Source organism: Pteropus medius, unplaced genomic scaffold, assembly GCF_902729225.1.
Source record: "Pteropus medius unplaced genomic scaffold, Ma_sr-lr_union100, whole genome shotgun sequence".
NCBI classification, from domain to species: Eukaryota; Metazoa; Chordata; class Mammalia; order Chiroptera; family Pteropodidae; genus Pteropus; species Pteropus medius.
Window position 1 is genome coordinate 19,695,604 of NW_024351730.1, and position 7,118 is coordinate 19,702,721.

The following is a 7,118-nucleotide window of genomic DNA, read 5'->3' on the forward strand; positions in this document are numbered from 1 at the left end:
AAGAGGAAACAGGATAACTTACAGGTTATCAGTTATCACCATAGCCCATTTGGGCCCTTATATAGACCTGGTGTATGGGCCTGGAAGGGAAACTTCCTGTGGCAAACTGTAGTCTGCTGACTTACGCAGCTGAAGTACGGGTTGCTGCCTCAGGCACAGGCATTATGAGGGAACAACACCAGGTAAAACTACATGAAGGCAATGACAGCCAAGAAATAGGTGAGCCAAGAAATCACCCCAGGATAGTACCAACCTACTAAAAAATGTTAAGATGACTGGGATCATTACAATCAATGGCATGATGTTCTTTCTTCTCGAATCAACTATAGTTAGGAGTCAGACACATAACAAGCCTTGTCCAAAGAAAAGAAATGAGCAATCCATAGTTGTCTCATCTGAAAACTCTCTCACCTATTCTCCTGCTATTTATTTATTAATTAATATTCTTACCTGGACTTTCAAATAATTTAAAATATTTCTTTTATTGCCACTGGAAAGGGATATGCATTAATAACTTATGCCTTGCTTCTTTTATTTACAAAGTAGTATACCAATGTTTTTAATGGATTAATTGCCAAATGGTCCTGACACATCTACTTGTATATACGCAAGCTCTCGTTAGGCATGACTAATGCTGAATGACAGGTAGAAACTAACTTTGGCAAAAATCCCAACATGTGACATATGCCCTTACAGAAAACTTGCCTAATGTGACATATAATGCAACTAGAGACTTTGCCTTAGGAAAAATACTGTAGGTACATCCACATAATGCAATTAGAAACTTTGCCTTAGGAAAAGTACTATAAGGTACATCTATTTTGCTATTTTTCTTGAAAAGTGATTTTAAAATATTTATTTATAACACATAGCAGAGGCTTGTATCGAGAGAGGTATGTCAAAGTAAATTATACATTAGAAATTTTTCCTAAAACATTTTTCTTACATCAGCCAATGACCCTAAAGTTTTCCTCTCACGTTGCAAGGAATAAATACTACAAGGTAAAAATAAATATCTACTTTCCATAAAGCCTTTATACAGTCTTCTAAAGAGAAAGCTGAGACATTTGAGAGGGATCTTTCTATAACCTTCTTTAATACTGGACATATAAATGTCTATCCTTCAACTAAATTATGGTCAAAGTAGGGAAGAAATAATCAATAAGGTCTGTAATATGCTTCTATTTGCCTCCTAATCTCAAAATTAATTAAAAGTTTTCCCTTGATTAGACTTCTTAGTTCAATAAGTATTTATTGTTTTATTGTTGAAAAATGATACTCATCAAACCTTATACTAAAAGATATAATAGAAAATACAAAAACAAATGAACAAAGATCTATCCTCATAAACTAGAAAGTTGGAGTTTCTATAAATTTTGTAAACCAGAGAGGCAGATTTTCAACATTCATATCCTTGATCTAAGGAGGATGGAGGAAAGCCTTACCTTAAACTATGTGAGCACCACAAATAAGGTGTGATTCTTCACTTAGTCAGCACTCTGTTTTCAATGGAGAAAACAAAACCTGCTTAATCCAGATTACTGTTTGGAGAGTTCCTCAATCATATGTTATTTAAGAATCAGAGGCCATTAGAAGCAGAAAAATAGAATGGCTGATTTTTATGGAAAAGTTGGTATCTTTGCAAGCTTGCATTTCTTAGAAGAAAGTACATTTTTACTACTGTAAATGTCATTTAGGAAAAAAGAGTTAGCAAATAAATCCCTTAAACCTTGAAACTCATAGCCAGCCTTTAGTTTTCCATTTCTGGTATTGAGTTTCTCATTCTGAAAGCCACGTATATATTTATAAGTCTTGATAGAATTATAAAAGATTGGGAGAAAATCCTTCCTCCTATTTTTAAAACTCATCCATTCTTGGACTATTGTTTCTCCAACCTCTCCTTTCTTTTCTATATGAGGTCAAGGGCAAATGCTTTCTACCTGGAGGTCTTTTTTTAATATCCTTATAATTTCGAGATGAGATTCCTGCTTATTCAAAAGCAAGGACTGCAAGGAAAAAGACAGAACCTATAATGACCCAACCCTATTGCAATTCAAAAGTAGAAAGATAGTCAGGTCGAAGGAAGATGGATCTGCCTTCAGATGTACCTTAAGTCAGGAGTGCGGAAGATGCAGAAAGAGTCTCCCCTACAGAAACAGAGGCGGTGAGTGTGTGCTCATCAGCTGAGGAGCCATGTAGTCAACATCTGCCATGATACCTATGTTTACAGCTGTAGCAATTGTACCATATCAAAAAGGATTATTTCACTGTCACAATTCATTAAGAACCAGGCTTGTTATGAGAAAATTTAGGCTTAGACTTTTGTTTCTAGTTTTATTGAGGTATAGTATTCATGCTGCATAATTGAAAAATAGGGAACGCTTCGCAATTTTGCGTGTTGTCCTTGGCAGGGGCCATGTTAATCTTCCCTATAAGGTTCCAATTTTAGTATATGTGCAGTGGAAGCAGGCACTAAGCTTGCTAGGATTTTTATTTTGGGTGTTTGCATTTTTAAATTATTATTTAGATATTATCTAGATCTGAAAAAATTACCAAATCTCAAATTAATAAACTAATATGCTCTTTGGGGAAAAAAATAGATTTTCACATTATTTTAATTATTTCTTTATACTGAACAGAGTTGATGCTATTCTTAAAATAGTGCATGCTGATTTAATTATTGTATAATTACAATTTTTTTAGTTTCTGGCAATACTAGTTTCCTCTTCAAACGCTCTTTTTTTCAAATATTTCTCAGCTATTATCTTTGTATATTCTTCCAGATAAAACTTTGAATCATTTTATCAAATCCTCATCTTAGGAAAAAACCTCTAATTCATTTCTCTCACCAAAATATATTCCAGATTACCTTGAGTTAAATATAAATGTACAAACAAGCACTAGAAACAATTAGAAGAAAACAACTGATTATCCCTCGTCTCGAGGCAGAGAATGATTTTCTAGGTATAAAAAGCAAAGGAAGAAACATAGGATGAAAAGATTGATAGAGTCGGTTTTAGTATTCTTGGCCTCCTTCCCTTTTTCTGGAGTAGTTTTACTAGCTGAGTACTCTTACGCAAGATACTTATTCTTTCTGTTCCTTTGTGTCTTCTCTATGTGATTGAATAATAAACTTAATAATGGTGAGTTTATGGAACATCAACTGTATGGACTACCAGGAAAGCATTTAAAAAAACACAGAAGGAACATTGGGATGATAGAACACTTATGTAATCTTTAGAAGTAGTGTGGCACAGTCATAAAAATTGACCTTGGAGTTGGACAAACCTGGTTTGTAATCCTGCCTCTGTCATTTTAGTAGATTTGTGACTTAAGTATGGTCATAGCTGTTTAAAGGGTTATTTGAGAGTTAGAAATATTGTCATGTGCCACATAACGATGTTTCTGTAAATGACAGACCACATATGTAACGGTAGTCCCATAAGATTACAATAGAGCTGAAAGATTCCTATCATCTAATGATGTAGCTGTCATAACGTCAGAGCAGATGCATTACTCACATGTGTATGGTGATGCTGGTGTAAACAAACCTACTGTGCTGCCAATCATATAAAAGTGTAGCACACACAATTACAGTAGTAGGCAATACCATATAGGTTTGTGTAAGTACACGCTGTGATGTTCACACAACGAAATTACCTAACGATGCATTTCTCAGAATTTACTCTCATTGTTAAGTAGTACATGACTATAGTAGAGGCTATAGTACCAAAATTGTAATATCATTGTCCAAAAAAGTAAACCAATCATCCTCATTCTAATCCAATCCAAAAATCACCATTCATGCCCTCGACTCAATCTGCTTCTCCCAGACCAATCATCTGTTTCTGTCTAATATCTTCTCATAACAAGGTTACATAATCACAATCTACTCCTAAAAATTCATAAACCAGATGAAAAGGCAACTTACAAAAAGGAGAAATATTTACAATACATATGACAAAGTGTTAATGCACTAGCATTAAATGAAATAAAAAGGGTGTAAAATATATTTCTTATTCAGATTATTTATTAACTTATTTTCCTCCCTCCTTAATACCGCCCCACCCCCTTGCCCCAACTTCCACCCCTGATCTATGGATGTTGCCGTTTCCCCTTAAGAACTGGATCTCTGAAGGCAGGGCGTCTCTTCCCACATGCTCACAGCATGCCCCCGGGGCCTGAGTCCCCCACTCCAGGGGTATGGTTTGTGCCTCCACCTGGGAAGTGAACCCAGGATCTTCTGCTTGTACAACAGACGTGCTAACCACTACACTATGGAGCCACCCCTTATTAACGTATTTTTGACTATCAGTATTGTCTGAAGTTTCTGCAATGAATATTTATTACTATTTATAGATTGAAAACAAACACGAAGTTTCTTTTTTCTCCAAAAATACAATTATCTCATATATAAGTGATCTTTTCTTCTTTCTGTTTGATTTTTCCAAACGTTTGCAATAAATATATAAGAAAAAAGTAATAATTATGTTATTTCTAAAAGGATGTTGGTGATGAAATTGTTTATTTTTATAGCCTGAGTCCTAAGGAACATACAGGGAGAAAATGTAAGACACAAGCACATTAAAAAGACTGAAGTACACTGCAAAAAATAATAAATCAACAAATGAAAAGGTATTATATCAACGATATAGAAGGATGTTCTGGGCCCAGCTGGGTAAGCTTTGGTTCAGACTTAAGCAAATTCACCACTGCTACTAAAGTGAGCTGCTAAACCAAGTCTTATCTTTTTATGTAAGGGTAAATGACAGTAAAAAAAAAAAAAAGGTGGAGAAGAGTGGAATGGAGAGAGCAAGCCCAATTTATTCACAGTATCAAGTACTACTCAATGAACTGTTCGACAACTTAAATAACGTTAATTTGATTAAGAAATTGAACTAAAGGGCCCAGGAATAACTTAAGAAAATTTACAGGCTCTACACAACCAGCACGTATAAGTCACTTGACCTCTTGGACCAAATAAATAGTAAAATCAACATTTTTATGCTCTTTCTCAATTCTAATAGTCTATAATGTTATACATTGTTTCATAATAAGTGAATTCACATATATGCAGGAAATTCTTGTCTTCTAATTTCATTCTAGGAAATACTTGACCAAAGTAAAATTAATAGAGAAAAAAATGTTGGTGACTAGTTAGACTAGTTATCATATAAAGACATAACAAAGCAGCTACCAGATTATAACTTTAGCTGTGGTTCTTAAAGGGAAAATTTCTTAATGTTGCCCCCAAATACTGCATGGTGTTCTTTATGAGGAAAACCCTAAAGTATACATCTAAGGCAACAATCCTTACAAACCCTTTTAATTTAGTTCTGAAGTGCCAAACCAACAGCATCATGTTGATAGAATCTTTGAACTTAGCCCCTTGGTTCCATCATAACAACATTTGAGCATTTTAACAATGTGTACATTAATAACTGTGGTCACGTAATTTCTCTAAGAGTTTGCTTACTGATCTTACTACTCACTGAAGTAGTTATGAAACTGTTGATGTGTGTAGTTATTTTTTAAAAGCCCCAAGACAATAATTATAATATTAAGGTGGGTGGATGCATATAATTTGCAATTTTAACTCAGAGATCTCTATCTTGAAATTCTCTGACAATGAGACTTTGTCAGAGAGACAAATGCTTGTACATTTACTGGAGAGAAAAGAGGGTGTAGTCACCTCAAAAGAAGCAGGGTGGTGCTTTGGTTGAAAAGCCCTGAGGCGAACGCTGAAAACTGCTTTTTCTCTTTGGCTTTCCTCCCTTTGTTTTTAGCCTACTAAATGCTGTACAAACTAATTTATAATAAAACATAAAATTTTGAAAATCCTTGGGAATAAAATTGAGAAGTTAAGAGTTTTCTCATTTTCAGAAAGTGAAGAATCTCTTTTATTTAGAGAAGAGGAAGTCATTTTTCAGTGGATTGGCAAATTGTTTCATTCTTACCTAGAAAAGACCTCTCAGAAGTTGGTTGATCTGTACTCTTTTAGCTAAAATAGTCAATCGAAAGTATGATGTGTGATTTAGACATCTTTTTGTCATTGCTTCATTTCTCAGAAACCACCACAAAACCCTCAAGTGAGGAGTCGTTGTTATTACTAAGTTGAGCAAGTTTTAAAACTAGTAGTATGAAAATAAAATTTCTTAAGTGTGAGTTAATCCTCTACTTAAAATAACGATTTAAACTATATAACTATTATGAGTGCTATATAAAAAAGGGGAGACCGACAGAGAAACTGGCATTATAGACCAAGTTTTAAGCATTAAGCTAAATGTAATCAAGCTGCTTCTAGTCAGATCTAACTATTTACATAAGACCTCAATAGGCATAAATACCCATTTGGCATGGTGTCATCCTCTGAATGATGAGTTCATGCTAAAGAATTCATCCAGACCAGGATTCATCCTGACCACATTCTGTAAAATTGACACAGTCTATAAAACCCCTCAAATGTGATTGTTGAACTTAAAAATAAACAGTTATTTTACCAGCAAAAATGGGTTTATTCAGGAATAGTAGACAATTGCAATTCGGGGCATGCAAGCTATGGCAAAATAATTGGCAAGTCCAGAGAAGACAGAGAGAAACATTCTTTTGTAGAAGAAAGGGGAAATTGAAAGAGGCCATTATAAACAAACAGTTCATGGGAGGAAACTGGGAGTTTGAGGTGTAGTAGCTTTCCACTGGTTGGGCCTGTTGGAAATGCAAGGCATGTCTCTTCCTGTTTGGGTCAACTGCCAATGAGTGGTAAGACTTGACAGCACCCTCTACAGGTCCCCCAATTTGTTTTGGGTCTCCTTTATTAATTTTCATATAATTTAATACCCATCTCACTCCCTTCGTCTGTGAAGTCCAGCCCTTCCAAGGTTCTTCTCCACCCTGCAGACTAAATTAGGCTATTCCTTCTTCTTGTCCCCAAATACATTATAGGTTGTTCCATTATAATCATAGTTAATACATACAATGTTTACTATGTGCTAGATATTGCTCTAGGTTTTTAGATATGTTAACTCATTTACAAAGTAACTCTATGAGGAAGGTTCTATTATTATCCTCATTGTGCACATAAATTTTAAGTACCTCTTCAAGGGTCATGTACCCAGTAA

General features: G+C 34.7%; 1 non-coding gene across 1 annotated transcript; it reads right to left on the reverse strand.

Moving 5' to 3' along the window:
- Positions 1–2,367: 2,367 nt before the first annotated feature.
- On the reverse strand, positions 2,368–2,473 carry LOC120588690 (U6 spliceosomal RNA). Its single transcript, XR_005649277.1, has one exon. It is a non-coding gene; the product is annotated as a U6 spliceosomal RNA (small nuclear RNA).
- Positions 2,474–7,118: the final 4,645 nt, after the last annotated feature.